This window comes from Lissotriton vulgaris, chromosome 2_1 (genome assembly GCF_964263255.1).
Source record: "Lissotriton vulgaris chromosome 2_1, aLisVul1.2, whole genome shotgun sequence".
Classification (NCBI taxonomy): Eukaryota; Metazoa; Chordata; class Amphibia; order Caudata; family Salamandridae; genus Lissotriton; species Lissotriton vulgaris.
This window is the reverse complement of record NC_141687.1, coordinates 301,644,867-301,660,922: the sequence shown is the minus strand read 5'-3', so window position 1 is coordinate 301,660,922 and position 16,056 is coordinate 301,644,867. Positions and strand designations below refer to the sequence as shown.

Genomic DNA, 16,056 nt, shown 5'->3' with positions numbered 1-16,056 from the left:
TAGAACAGCTAGATTTGAAAACGAATAATAAGGTGGTTTTCAAAATAGGTAATGTGTAACTGCACATATCACTTGAAAAAGTAAAGCAGTGATATCCAAAGTGGGTTTAAATACACACAACAACAGTAATGATACAGACTTGGCGCGTTAGAACAAAGTTAATTGAACAATGCAGAAAATCTGAAAATGTCTGGCTCACAAATTCTTCAATCAGAGAAGGACCTGGGACTGTGTTACTAGGAAGGGAAACATAGCTGGATAGCTGCACATTTTCAGCCCACTATTTTAACTTTCTATCAAACTTAGTTGATTTTTAAAGAAAAGATTCGCCGAGCATGTACTGAGAGTTTTCAAAGAAGATGTCAAGCTGATCAGCGGTTGGTACCAGTCTGATGTGGGAGTGAAGCACCCAGCCTGGCTTTACAGTACCCATATTTGCTTCAGTATTTAGACATCAATGAAGGCTGGAATGGGTATTACCCTCGAGTGCAAATCTGCGGAGTTATTCCAGAAATTCCTATAAGTGTGGGCAGGACGTATGGAACCTTCTATGTTCAACTGTTTTGTTGAAGTTCTTGCGTCTTTATTTCTATGAAAAACCTAAATAAGGTGCATCTACTTGCTTCAGAACTCTTGAAGCTGGGTTCCCCGGATTTGTGAGCACCATGTAACGTGACCAGATGCCATCATTCAAAAGGCAAAGTTCACTAATTGTTTTTTTCCTTATGTCTGGGGGGGATAAGGGTTGCATATTTTTAACACACAAATCAAAGAATAAATCCAAAACAAGCATTAGGGAGTGTCATATAGTTAATGCTTTTCTATATATTGTGTTAAGTTAGCATGAGTTTATTAAATGTTTAAACAACATATTTTCCTTCGGCTTCAGTTTGCACACAGCACATAATTATTATTGTAGCTTTCAACCTAGACGAAAGATGTGATTTATTGAGAATAATATGTTATTGCTCTGATATCAGTCGTGCCTGGTACACTTGGTACACTGTCTGCACACTGAGATCTATAGCCTCTAAGAATAACCTAACACGAGGTTGCTGGGAGGCCTGATCCTCACACCACATTAGACATAACACAAATAATGTTGCTGCCAACATTGGGCTCTACCCGGGTTTAAGATAGAGTTACTGAGAATGCAAAAACACACTTGATGGTGCTTCGCACGAAGAGAGTTGGTAGCTGATGATGTGATCTTCTTCTGCTGACATTTAGAGGTATGGGCCCGCCCTGCTAAAACCCAAGAGAGACCTTCTTAGATATAATATAGTATGCTAAATAGGGTGCGCGAAATATAGGTGATACAAATTTCTATAGATTTTGCATTATAATATGCTATCACCGTTCGCTTACTATGGACTAGTGACTATGCTGATAACTCTGATTTTTATAATATGTATGTTGGTATTATATAAGATACTGCGTTTGAGAACCTTGCATTGAAAAATAAATATTTCAAACTTGCACGTGTGTTCTTTTACTCCCAGTTGTGGTTTGAAATGATTATAGAGCGAAAGAGTGTTCATGTGTTCCACGATACCTGAGGTACCCTAAGTTCATGTTCTGGATTGTCTAAGTCATTGGGAGTCTTTTATGACCAATGAGACACTGTAGCTAGCTAGGTAAGGGGATTTCTGATACTAAGGTGAGTTTTGGGTCACCCTAATTCACCCAGGTTCTAGATCTCTGTGCACAGTTCTGTGGGAGAACGGAAACCCTGCTACAGGAGCTGCCTGGAAGCGTTTTGTTTTCTTTAATAATTCTAGACCTGATGGACCACCAGTCCACCCAAAGCCAGGAATTTTCAATATCCTAAGGTACTTGTATAGTTATAGTTTATGAAAAGTTCTGGATAGTCTCCAGAGTACCACAAGCAAAGTGGATTGAACAACTACATGTTATTTTTCAGAAGAATCAAAGAGTTAAGCAGTAGTCACGTTGTTCATCGGTTGAAATGGAACCATGATTAATATTACAACTACCTACCGTTACAACGCGACCATTACAACGCATACCATTACAACGCATATCGCTTTGAGGTGCTGGATAGTGGTAAGTATAATTTACTATTCTAACTCCAGTCCCCGTGGACCCTAGGGAAGGTGTTGGATAGTAAATTATACTTATTTCCTATCCTAGAGCGCCCCCCAGCGCAATGCGTTGTAATAGTATGCGTTGTAAAAGTCGCGTTGTAACGGTAGTGCGTTGTAACAAATGCGTTGTAACATGTGTATACCTTAATATAGCCTTATAGCCCGCCATAGAGGGCTATACTGGCTATTAAAGGCCCTCTCCAGCGTTAAAGGCCCCGAGCCGAAGGCGAGGGCCTTTAACAAGGGAGAGAGACTTTAATAGCGCTATAGCCCATCTACGAAGGGCTATAAGGCTATTAGAACATTCTGTCACTAGAGGACAGAATGTTCTAACAAAAAAAACAGAGCCTTTTGGGAGCGTGAGGGGATTGGAATCCCCTCAGGTTCCCTGTAGCCTTTGTTCACAGCCAGAGCTGTGAACAAAGAAATATTGAATGTTGGAGCTCCAGGCTTTTACCAGCCATTATAAGCCCAGAGCACTCCATTGTTTTCAATGAAGCTCCCAACATTCCAATGTTCTAATAAATGTTTATCTATAATGAAATATCATTAATGGTGGTGTCTTCATTCATTGGGGTATCTGGCTGAGGTCCTCAGGTCGAGTTTTTCCTGATACCTCAACACTGATCTTCATTGGGAAAGATGCCCCCTACGGTTGCTCTTGCACTACCGTGCCACATGTCTACCAGGCATCACCTTCAAACTCAAGCTACTCTACATCTTAACATGTAATTCCATCTGCAGCAACAACCTAAAAAAGAAGATCCCACATAGCCACTTAACCTACTGATCCCTGAGCTGGATTAATGATTGGGAAGGAAGACAGCAAGACTCATCCAGTATCGAAATACAAGGGCTTGCAATGTCCAGAGTAAAAACTTTTTTTCTACCCATAATATGGCCTTTGTTTGCCTAAATCTGTTTCTATGCTGTCATCCTTGTTTGTGCTGACAAACTGTAACAGAAAAACTGGTTATTTCAGTAAATTTCTTATATCCATTTTATTGTGGATTTTCCAAAAACGATTGCTCTAGAGACATCACAGTGAGTTTTTTACAGTCTTTCCTGCTGATGTATATAGTAGCAGCCCGACAGTAGTAATAATCAATAAGTAAAAAAAGAAAACAAAAAACGAAAATAGCCAGCAACGTTCTTGCTTGGTTACCTAAGTAAACATTGAAGGTGTTTCATTAACAATCTATATTAGCCCCCGTAATATCCATCAATTCCTCTTTCTTTTCGCTGTAAAGTTAATTCAATTATGTAATACTGGATACAAAATGAAGAAGTAAGCACAACTGAGAAGAAAGACCATGAACCATTCTCCTACTTTACTAGAGGACAGCATCCATCGTGGAACACTTTATTGTGGAACTGTGAAAAGTAAAGTAGTGGTATCCAAATGTAATAGAGCAAAATAACAGAATTACCCACATTTCATTGACTTGAGGTGAGATATACTCACATCTGTCTTTAATAAAATTAAGACTTGCCAGCAATAGCCCTTAGAAAATCCACCTTTTATGTCAAGTCCACAGCCTTCTATTGTGTTTTTTAAAAGTAAATTAACTACAAATAAAGAAACATGTTCAATTTGTTTGTAATAGATAGTTTTAAAAGTATATGCTGTTGATCCATTAGCTGCTCCTAGGGGGTCTTCAAGTCTGGCTTGCACCCAAAAATCTTTGGATGCCTTTGATCCTCCAGGGGCATGTGCGCTTAAGTGGAAATGTCCACGCCTGCTTAGCCATAACCCGTTTTAGCTATCTGGCTGAGGATATAGTGGAATGCGAGAAAATCAATAACCAACCAAAATTGCTCCAAGGGGATCTTTCTGTCATCTCACTACATGGAGCACTGCTATGACCTGGAAAAGTAGAATACTAGAGCGAGGAAGTCATGCTTTTTTTTCTTTGTTATCGAAAACAGCACTCCAGATGGAGTAAATTGCCTGCCTGAGAGATCCAAGACTTTGACATTGACAACTTTTATATAAAGTGATTAAACACAATTACATTGACAGTTTACATGATAGCATGTTTAATAACTAACTGGCACATGCATCAAGGTAAGCTTTTGCGATTCCTTAATTGCGATCATTAAGGAATTGCAATTAAGGAATCGCAAAAGCCTGTGCCTGTAGGAATTGCAAAAAAAATAGCGATTCCTAAACATTGCGAGTCGCAATGAAGGAACGGCTCCCATTGATTCCTATGGGCCCACAGGCCCATAGGAATTAATAGGAATTGCATGCGCAATATCCGAGTACCAATTATGTACTCGCAGATTGAGCATGCAATTTCAAGGGTGCAAGGGTGTCAAAAGGACACCCTGTTGCACCCCTGAAATTGTTATGTGCACCCATGTTGCGCACACACATGCGTAACATGTAATTTTGAAAAATTCACTTTAGTGCCTTTTTCAATGTTTTTTGCAAATTACCGACCTGTTTTATTTTTTCGGTAATTTGCGACCCCCGATAGCAAAATCACTCTTTTAAATTGCTTCTAGCATTGCATTTAAGGAATCGCAATGTGCGATTCCTTAAATGCAATTGCAATTTTTGATTTTTGCATTTGGGATGATGCATCCCAAATGCCAAAATACTGGTCGCACAGGGGAAGATTCTGACCGTTTGCGACAGGTTTTTAGTTGGATGCATGGGGCCCTAAGAATCATTGTCAGACCATGTAGAACCAAAATAACATCCCACAAATGTTTGTTTAGGAGACAGTGGTATACTTAACTTAATGAAAATACACAAAAGAGTAGACACAGGTTTGAATAAATCCCATCAGACCACCCAGTTGGTGGAGTTTCAACTGGGTGGTCTGATGGGATTTATTCAAACCTGTGTGACTATTCAGTCTTTTGTCTTATCTGCATCTGCATCCTATTGGTTCGCAGTCACATGTCCAGACACACACCAACTTTAGACCTGGTCTACTCTTTTGTGTATTTTCTACTGTATCTGGGGAGTGAGTAGACAGGTCGTTAAACATTCCCTTTGACCCTCCACACTTGTTGTTTTTTGAATACTTAACTTAATGCCACAAAAGTAATTTTTCAATCAGTGCTTGCTTGCCTATTGGTTTTCCCTGAACATACCTATGATGTAATGATGTGGATGTTGAACGTTCTAAATTACTTACTAATTTGGTCCAATGACCTAAATCATTTGCAATGGAAGTGATATTTGGCAAAATGGAATTTGAGTTTGATCCCGAACAGCAGCGACACCAAAAGACCAAGCTGATTTGGAAGCTTTGATTATTCCCTGAGACCAGGCTTTATGGAATAAACTGAGGGGCTTATTTGCAAGCACATTGTGCAGCTGGTGCATAACTTTTTTGATGCACCAGCAGCGCAGTGTGCTTGCCCATATTTACAAGGCCACGTAAAGCTCCCCTGCTTGGTTTTCCGTGGCCTTGCAAATATTACTCTGCATGGAAGGGGTGTTCCATGGGTGTTGCTGTGGCTGTTCTCACACAACATTCAGTAATCTTACACATTCCCAGATTTATAAGGTTTTGTAAACCTAGGAATGCGTAGGATTCCTATGCCTCCCCAGGAGAGGCATACTGGAGGCGCAACAAGGAGAAATAGCTTTATTTCCCCTCGTTTTTTTGTTTTTTTCTATGCGTGTTGCAGCACACATAAATAGAGGAACACCTCTCTTGTGATTCTTTTTGTGGGAAGGTGTCCCTTCCTGCACAAAAACAATCACCCTTACAAATAACACAGACACCCTTGCACCATGGCGCAAGGGTGTCTGCGTTTATGCATATTATGGGGGTGTGTGAGGAGCACTCCTATAATTGTCTCTCTGCAAATTAATCCACCGGTGCTGCGGCTAATAAGGTTAGTCACTCCTTGTTAGAAAATGTAAGCTATGACGGGTTTACAAACCCATCTAGACGCGCACTGTTCACTTGGTGTGATACACCTTCAAAGTTTTGAAAACATTCTACTCAACAATATACCAGAAAACAATTGATTGTTTTAATACATGATTCTTTTTTTTAATAATTTCTTGTACACACTTTCCTCAATACTGATTACTTCATCATGTTAACATATAATTCATATAATTCACCTATTCTTTTGATTTTACATGTACAATATACATTTCAGGTTTACAACACAGTTTCACTATTCCGCCCAATGCATTTCGGTACTCATTGGTACCTTCATCAGGCGCCAGTCTGCAATAGAATAAAGAATAAAAAGATGTAAATGTGATGTAAATGTAAGAATGCCCATGAGTGTAGTGTTATTGGTATTTTAACTCATACCTGTATGAAAAAGGCACTGCGCCTGGGGTCAGCTGAAAACAATAATAATGTGTTTATGATCAATCTGTCTGAGACTGACACATGTCTACACAACGAAAGTTATATGCAACTGAATATATTTATGCTTACCGCGTTCATGAACAGTGTATTACTGTCGATAAGCTGCCAAAATGAAATAATGATAATAATGAACTCACTCATCATTATAATGATGCTAGTTGCCTCTAGTACTTTCTCATAAAAGGTTCCTCATTTCAAACCAAACATACCTGTGGAGCTGCCAGTGTGTTGCTATTCCCTGCAAAAATATAACAGGTGTTATAATAGTTTGCGAGCCAAATACTCGTGTGCTCGATATTGCCAATGTGAAGTATTCACGTACCTCAACGCTTTTATGTCCGATCTAAAAAATAAATGAAAGCGACGCTGTGAATACCTGCCACTTATTTTAGCTTAAATGTACTTAGAGCTTCCAAAAAAGCAACACGTGCTACGTGTTTACCTGAATATGTATCTCTGCCCGCTCTCACGTTACCGCTGTTGTCAAAACCGCATTCGAAGTCGCCGCCATTGCCGAACTGTTTTTATCATGTTGTTGTAACTACATAACCTTAGAAATCAAAAACGGACTGTTGAAATTACTCCTATCTTTAAGCTTGCGCCCAAAGTCACCATCTTGGACTGGGTCAAATGATAACTTTATACTATTAGTGACTACAGGCTATCTGGATTTATGGCTATATGCCAACGTGTCTCTCTCCCAACCATTATTGGTTCAGGTGATAATATACAACGCGCGTTTATCGATTGATACAGCGAAATACACGGACCCCTATTGACGATTGTACAGACGCTATGACACGCCTTAGACCCTCTGTGGAGTGTAAACAAACTTCTTGTAAAACACTACGTATTTTCAACCATCCTATTGGGGCTAATGAGTTACTTGCCAGTGTAACCAGGTATAGTGATGTGCTTAAAGTGAGATCATATAGTTATGTTGTGTGATGAAATGTTGTATGATGGTACCGTACACAATGTGCTCCAATAAAACAGTACACAATTACTGATGCTCAGTGCTCAATTACCCAAGCTCAAAAAACGAGTTCATCATACATTAAAAGTGTTGGAAACATTCTGACTTATGTTGATATTACTCACATTGATGTTTACTTTGTGTGTTTTGTATGTTTATGTTTAGAGATAACACGATAAGTCATACCTAAATAGTGGTGTCATAAACAATGTGCTAAATAAAACAGTGCATAATTACAAATGCTGTAGTATCAAGTTCATCATACAAAAAAATATTAAAAACACTCTAACGTGTTTAGATGTTACTCACAGTATTGTTTGCTTTATGTATTCTGTATGATTATGTTTAAAGGTAACATGATAATTCATACCTATCATTGAGTCCGATCGGAGTCATGGTATTCAGATATTTTATCCAGTATAATTCACGTTATAACAATCTTTGGTGATTATCTATTCCTGGACGTATGACTGCTTTCTCAATGATGAGAAAACGAATTTGTGAAATGGTGTGTTTTGAGAGCCAGAGAGTTGCGTTCGTCAGAGTCAGAGTCGGAACCAGAGCTCCAGCACGCAAAACGGAACCGCTGCTGCTGCCGGAGAAGCTTGCACCCAACTTCCCTATAACGAGCTTCTAACCCCGGTTCCAGGAGACGACCGGCTGAAGGTCACAGGTTGTTGGCTCGTTGTTTGTCCCGGGCCGTCCCAGCTGGGGAAGTCGCGAAAGCCGCTGGAAGCCTGCTGTAGCCTCGGAGAAGCCGCGGAGAGCTGGAGAACAGAAGCATTCCACCTGCCGCCTGGACCCCCCCCCCCTCTTGTTGTCACCCGCGCCGCCGCGAGAGGAACTCAGAGGAGGAGTGGAGGAGCGGTGGAGGCACGGTGAGGGAGCTGGAAATGCCGGTGAGCAAGGGGGCAGCAAAAATAACCCTTGAATAGCACTGCAGTGTGAACAGAGCCGCTCCTGCAGAGGAGCTGGCTGAGGGGTAGAGGGCTAACGAAAGCAGGTGGAGCAGATGTCAATGGAGGTCACAGCTCAGGTTACAACAGAGCGGTCTGTAACCACTGAGGAGGACTGTGAGCAGTGAGCAAGGCACGAAATTCAGTGCCCTGTGAGATCTTCAGCCCCCACCAAGGGAGCCAGTGGGGAGAAGTAGGGTAGCAAGAAAAGCTACAGCAAGTCAAAGGAGCAGAGGAGTTGAGGTGCTGAGCCTCCAAAAGTTCTGCTGAGAAGGCATTGCTGAGAAAGGGGCCACTACAGTGTGATAAACTCTATTGGCAAGTATCAGGCACCAGGAACGCCCATCCCTCAAGCCCCATTAGATCGGCCACTTGCTAAATATCAGCCACATTGCTGGAGGCTGCCATTGAGGCTTTTTTTCTTTTCTTTTTTTTTCAAAGTCACCCAATTGGTAGAAAATCATTTCGAACCACAGACCCAGGACCATGAGGTCAGGAAAAATTCGACAAGCACCGACATATAAACACAAGAAAAGAGTGGATAAAAAAGATCAAATAAAACAAGTAAGCAAAAACAAAATAAAGGAGACAGCCAGTAAGGAGCAAAATAGCCTGATTCCAGTGCCCTCCCCAGAACTTTTCAAGTTCGGGGAGAAAAATCTAAGGCACAAATTTCATTTCCTAAAAGATCAAATGGCGGCAATCTACGTGAAAACAGAAGAAGAACAAAGTTTACAAAGCCCACTAAAACTAATAAACATGACCACACTGAGTAAGGGGGAACCAAAAGTTCAGGCACAGCGTGAAAAGCAGCCACAACCCAATCAAAGTAAAGATCTGGAAGGCATCATGGGTACACTGCCACGAGAAAAATTAACGATAAAAAATTGGTTGATAAAAACAACAGCACAGATCCACGCTCCCACTAGCCAACTAATGTCCACACCGGACAAGACTTACAATGAAGAAAATGGAAAAACTCAAATTTAAAAAAATGACCAGAGTCAAACAGTATCTCAAGGGAATACAGAAAAGATAGCCTGGTCAAGATCATTCTCAATTTTTGAAGATGAGGAACTCTTGAAGATGCTAGAAGTAAACACACAAAATACAGAGGAAACAGGGGGAACTATGCAAGTGGTAAAAAAAGATTTAGACCGGGCAAAAATAACAGAAGAGGTAGATATACGGGAAATCACCTCAACCCCCAAAAAATCAAAATCCAGTCCTAGTCAATGGAAGGAATACAAGACAGAGAAAAGCTGCCTACCACAGGGAAATGCTAAAAAACACTCACCCATAACAATTTCCTCCGTCAGTGGTTTCGAGTCCATAATAAATGCCCAGATGCAACCAATAAACACACAGATGGTTCCCTGGAGTGAATCTCTTGTAAAGAGTTTACAGCAAGTAATAGATGTCCTGAATTTCCAATCGGATAAACTGGACGTTCAGGTTGACTTGATGAATCTAATCGCTACGCATATAGCAGGAATAAATACTAAGCTGGACACAATCTCAGAACATATTACAAAAGAAACAATAAAGGAAACTCAAACAAAGACCAAAACAATGGAACCAAACTGTGTCTGCGGTAAGATAATAGATAAACTGGCCTCTTTACCAACAATTTTGTCAGAAATTCTACACGTGACACGTACAACAAGACCATTTGGAGAAGCCTCCCACCAAGAATTGAGGGGCGAAGTCGTAACGATCGGAAAGCAAAATGGAAAAAGCTCAATTATTGAGAAAGAAATGGGCATAACTCTAGATGAAGAAAGTGAAACAAACGAAAGAGGACAAGGAGAAAGCTGCGCACAAGCGTCATCTGTCATGTTCAAAACCCAAACCAAAAGACAACGTAAACGAGCTCGGAAAGCAAGGAAGAATATTGCCAAATCCAAACATGAAAGTCTAAATTATCCTATATTCACTCAAAGGAGGAATAAGAGTCTAATTGACCAAAAAGAAAAAATTGATTCTACAGAATTAAAAAACCATGAGGTAAACACAGAAGAAATATCTGAGCCACTGAAAAATTCGAGGTATACAATGACAATGGAAATCACTCAACAGAACTCAAAAAATGAAGTTAGCACAGAAACAAAACCAACGTATAAAACAAAAAGAATAACAGACGAGTCAGCAAAAACACAAGGAGGATTAGGAAACAAACGGCAAATACCTCAGGAAAAAGTGCAAATACAAGAAGACCCACGGGACACTAAGAAGCAAGAACTTTTAAAATTAACCGTGGGGGAACACGAAGGAAAACAATTTAATCAAGTCAAAAAAGAAATTAGTCACGAAGTCCAAACAGAACAACCGTTGAGGATGAACTCCCAATTAACAATCACGGTTGGAAAAAAAGGAGGTATACATAATGTCCCCCTTGAAGAATCACAAATGGATTTAGAGAGGCCGACCACGACCTATAGATCAGTGAAATCATCAGCAATGCACTGCAAAGAAGTGGCGATAACATTAAGGGCAAGCCCTTTTGAAGTATTCACTGATGAACACCTAGGGCAAGAGACGCCCTTAGTTCAAAGAGAGGACAGAAGTAATCTCACTCAGAATCAGAACCCCCAAATAGTTGATAAAGAGACAGGATGCATACTACTATTCAGGCCGGATTACCTAACAAAAGGAAAAATGGACACGCTGAACCGGGTAAATATACTGAGGCTTTTCAGAGAGATCCCAAAATTAAGGGAAATAACTTCAAACGACCTTATAGCAGTAGAGTTCGTTCAAAGGAATAAGGACACAGAATGTGAAATGAGCAGCACAACTTGGGCATCAAAGGAGATAACGGATCTCATCTTTTCCACACGAACAGACTTTGCAGCATGGGGTATAACACTAGTTTACCCAACTCCAATAAAGTATCCATACCCTCTACTAAACAGGGTGGCCCCCCTAGTAACAAACAGAAAAGGAAAAACGTCCTCTATCTTAAGAGGAGCGAGAAATGAGACAATCATCCAACGAATAAGGAGGGAACCCGTGCCTGACAAAACAACAATAAGGCAAGTTAATCATCAAGCGGAGGATGACCAGGATTGGTCTTGGATTCCACAAGCATTGAATTCTTATCGCTCCTGATGGAATCAGTTTACGACACATAGAGCACGAACGAAACATTGATGAATGCAAGAAAACTGAAAGAAAAATAAGTATCTGCTCTTGGAACGTACATGGTTTTAAAAACATGGAACAAGATCAAGAGACAATTGCCTTTCTGGGAACATTCGATTTAATATTCTTGCAAGAAACATGGAATGTTACCCCCAGACAAATTATAGGATACGAAGAACACCATGTGATGGCTGAAAAAACTGCAAAATATGGACATCCAAGGGGGGGTTTGTCTACATATATAACTAACAACTATACCTGGAAGTCCGAGATAATGGATTCAGGGGAAAATTGGATACAAATCATAAAGTTAGAACATAATCAACTCAATAAAGAAGGCTGGTGGAAGCTATTGATTCTAAACGTTTACATCCACCCAGAGAAGTCTACAAAAATCAAAAAACTGTTAGAATTAATAAACTTAATAAAAACATTACAAATAACTCACCAATCCTACAGGATGCTGATTACAGGTGATTTCAACAGTAACCTGACCAGAGTCAAGAATAATAAAAGTAATATCCAAAAAATAAGGAATGAACTAGATTCCTTGGGACTTCTGACGTTGAATGGAAACATAAAGGGTGACCAACCAGCAAAAACCACCTACACATGCGGAAATAAAAAATCCACAATAGACTTCACTCTAATTAGCAACGAGCTCTCACAGCAGATCAATCATTTTTGCATCATACCTCGTCCAGAAAGCGATCACTTTCCGCAAGAAACAATACTGAGTTTAAACATCCAACATAAAGCGAGTATTGTATCGCTAGCTATAATCCCGGAAGTTAACAATCTCAGGAAACTCAAATGGAGAGGCAACATAACAAATGAAATAATGGAACTTGTGTACACATTAGCAGAAACCACAGCGGCCTTGGAACCCCACAATCTTGCAAAAAAATGGGAGAACCTACACACACATTTGCTAGAAAGATTCCCCGCAAAAACAGTAGTAAATCCTACATATGACAGCAATAAACAGCCATGGTACACCTCAAATCTAAGAGACAAAAAAGGGATATTGCAAGAAAATTAAGACAAAAGGCAGCAATAAACAGGCAGGGAAAAGACATAGTGAACAACGGGATACAGAAACTGCGAAAAGAATACAAAGATGCATGTGGAAAGGCAAAAAGGCTACACATAGAGAAAATATGGGTAGACCTGCTAAGGACAAGCAAATTACCAAATAGCAGTGAATTCTGGAGCTTGATTAACAATCTATCAAAAGGAATTGGGGAGCAGCAAAACATAGGAATAAGTGAAACATCATGGTTACAATACATAGACACCCTATACAATACCCACACACCGAATACCTGGTGTACAGAAGTAAGAAATGATCTAACAAAGGGAACAGCTTCGGGAAAGATAGAAACTATGCACGTAATAGACAAATGGGAAAAAGAATCACCATTAACAACAGTGAAACAAACAACTTTGTTGATAAAAAAAACTAAAAGCGGAAGGAGCAGCAGGCCCCAACGGGCTTCCAAATGCCATATTTAAACAAGATCCTGACTTTTGGGCAAATTACCTTACCCCACTTTTCAATCAACTATTCAGTGACAAAAAGATACCAGGATCTTGGTATGGCAACATCTTCCACCCTATTTATAAAAACGGGAGTAGAATGGAACCCGGGAACTTCAGGCTGATAGCCCTCATTGATGTAGAGGCAAAACTCTTCTCATCATGTTTATTACGGCATCTTCAGGAATGGATAAATAAAAACAAAATAGTCCCGAAGTTCCAAACAGGTTTTAGGGAAGGTATGGGATGCACTACAAATCTTTCAGTTTTGGCGCTGTTAACAGAAAGAGCTGTAAAAAAGAAGGTAGGATTACTGGCATGCTATATCGATCTAAAATCAGCGTTTGATAGAGTACCAAGAGATCGGTTATGGAAAAAGTTGGAAGCTTGGGGACTCCCACAGAAGCTTACTGATATAATAAAGGCCTTATACAGTGGAACATGGGCTAAAGTAAAATTGGGAGATGGAAGAATAATATCATCACAAATACACATAAGAAATGGCCTAAAACAAGGCTGTGTACTTTCCCCAAGTCTCTTTAACGTATACTTAGCCGATTTAAATAGCCACCTTCAACAGGTAAATGGTCATCCATCAAAACTGGGAAACGAATCCATTCAGTTTCTACAATACGCAGATGACATTGTGGTCTTAAGTCACACACCGATTGGCCTGCAGCGGGTCATAAATAAATTAATAGAGTACTTCGACCTAGCAGGTTTGGAACTTAACGATAAAAAAACAAAGGTCGTGAGATTAGCGGGCCCAAGCCGAGGATCTTTTAAATGGTACGCCAAGAATATTCAAATCGAGGAGATACCCACATATAAATATTTGGGCGTTAAACTGCGCAGAAATATGTCCATGGTGGACCAAAATCGTGATATCACGGCTAAAGCACAATCACTTATTTTTGCTTATAAATTGCTCCAAAAGAAACTACAATGCCCCTCATATGGACACATTTTAAAAGTAATGGCAGCCCAAGTGTTACCTACCTTGTCTTATGGGTTAGAAATATGGCACGGAAATGAAATCGACATATTAAATAAATTACAGATAAGAGTATACAAATCTGTGTTTAATCTTTTCAAAGGAGCATCCCCAGCACAAATACGCCTGGAATTCGGCCTACAAAACCAAGTCTACCAGAGGAAAGCTACCTTTGCAAAATGGTGCTGGAAACTTAGAGCATCGGAAATAGGTACACTAAACAACCTATGTTGGCTAGAGATCGAGAATCAATACAAGGAAAAAGAACCAAACACCTGGGGTACCTATTTGCGAATTGCCCTCGAAGAACTAAACATCGAGGAAGTTTGGAATAGTCAGATGGAACGAGCATCATTCAACAAAATTTGTAAATTAAATGCCAAGTCACTATCCCTGGTAGAGGACAAAAGAATCTTGGCTAATCGCCGACATGCCTGGACAGTAATTAACTCATATAAAAGACTAAAACCACAATTTTATCTAGAAGCTCATTTCCGGCTATCGCTAAAAAAGAAATTCATGGCATATAGACTGGGCGATCATTGCTCAATAGACCTAATCCCAACCTGGAAAGTGAAAAAGCAAGAAAAGACATGCCGCCTCTGTGGGTACCACACAGAAAGTCTGTATCATCTATTGTGCACTTGCGCGACCGTAAAAGCCGAAAGAAGAACTATGCTGAAATCAGTTCTAAACGTCTTAGGAATTCGCACCTGTAGGCAGGCGGTCACAAGTTGGTTGGGTGCATCTTCGAACATTCTAATATGCCGTGGAGTAAAATTTATGACTCTTGTAGAGACATTACTATCAAAAATTGAAACGGATCAAATTTTGAATCTAGAAAGCGATCGTGTTTTAGGAACTCTAAAGTTTTGATGATTTATGTAATTTTATCTTGTTTTTATAATTATGGTTACTTTACATGTATACTTTAAGGTTGTGAAAAACCAAATAAAGTCAAATTTGAATCAAGTGTTTTGCATCTCTCCAATGTGTGACTAATGGTGATGACAAGTTTAGATTACGAATCCTGCTCTTGTGCTCCGTCAATCTAGTTTTTAACTTGCGTTCAGTTTTGCCAACATACATCATCCCACAGGGGCATTTAATTCCATAAACTACGTGCTGCGTATTGCAATCACTTGTATGTTTAAGCTTTATCTGTGCTCCTGTTGTAGGGTGTGTAAATAAATTTCCCATGATCACACTATTACAATGTGTGCAGTTCTGACAGCGTACTGTTCCTTTGAAAGCTGTTGCTTGATGTGCCACTTGTTTCCGTGTCAATATTTGTCTTAAGTTTTGTCCTCTAGTGTAAGCATGCATTTTTTTTTCCTGAATATATCCTTGAAATCAGGTTCTGTAGACAACAATTCCTACCTTTGGTTTATTATTCCTTTAATGGCTTTTGACTGTGTGGCGTATTTAGTAACAAATACCATTTTTTCACTGGTTGTTTTACTTTTAGGTCTAAGTAACTCTTGTCTATCCATCATCATAACTTTCTCCATGTTCTCTTGCAGTTCTTCTCTTGGTTAACCTCTATCCTCATATTTTGTGCTTGTTCTTGCAACTTCATTCAACAAGTGTTCAGATATGAACAAATTCGCTTAATTCTAATGAACTGAGAAAGTGGGAAGTTCTTTACCAGACTCCTGGGATGAAAACTGGCATAACTCAATGCATTGTTGCGGTCTGTTGGCTTAGAATACAGTTCGGTCTCAAATCCTGTTGATTTCTTAATAATTCTGACATCCAAAAAGTCCATTACCTTATCATCAATTTTATGAGTAAATTGTATCCTAGGGTTCATCTGATTAAGTTCAGAATTAGTTCTTATAATGATTCTGTTGTGCCATCCCATATTAAAAATATGTTGTCGATGAACCAACAGTACATTTTGATGTTCTTCCATTCATTAGTGTTCATCAAGTTGTAAGCCTCGAATTGAGCCATAAATATATTTGCATACGCAGGGGCCCCT

General features: G+C 39.7%; 1 long non-coding RNA gene across 1 annotated transcript; it reads right to left on the bottom strand.

Annotated features, from left to right (window-relative positions):
• Positions 1 to 6,091: 6,091 nt before the first annotated feature.
• Positions 6,092 to 6,436, bottom strand: LOC147730224 (uncharacterized). Its single transcript, XR_015308567.1, has 2 exons — positions 6,404 to 6,436; positions 6,092 to 6,313 (listed from the first exon to the last, which is right to left on the bottom strand). It is a non-coding gene; the product is annotated as an uncharacterized LOC147730224 (long non-coding RNA).
• Between the last annotated feature and the right edge of the window lie 9,620 nt (positions 6,437 to 16,056).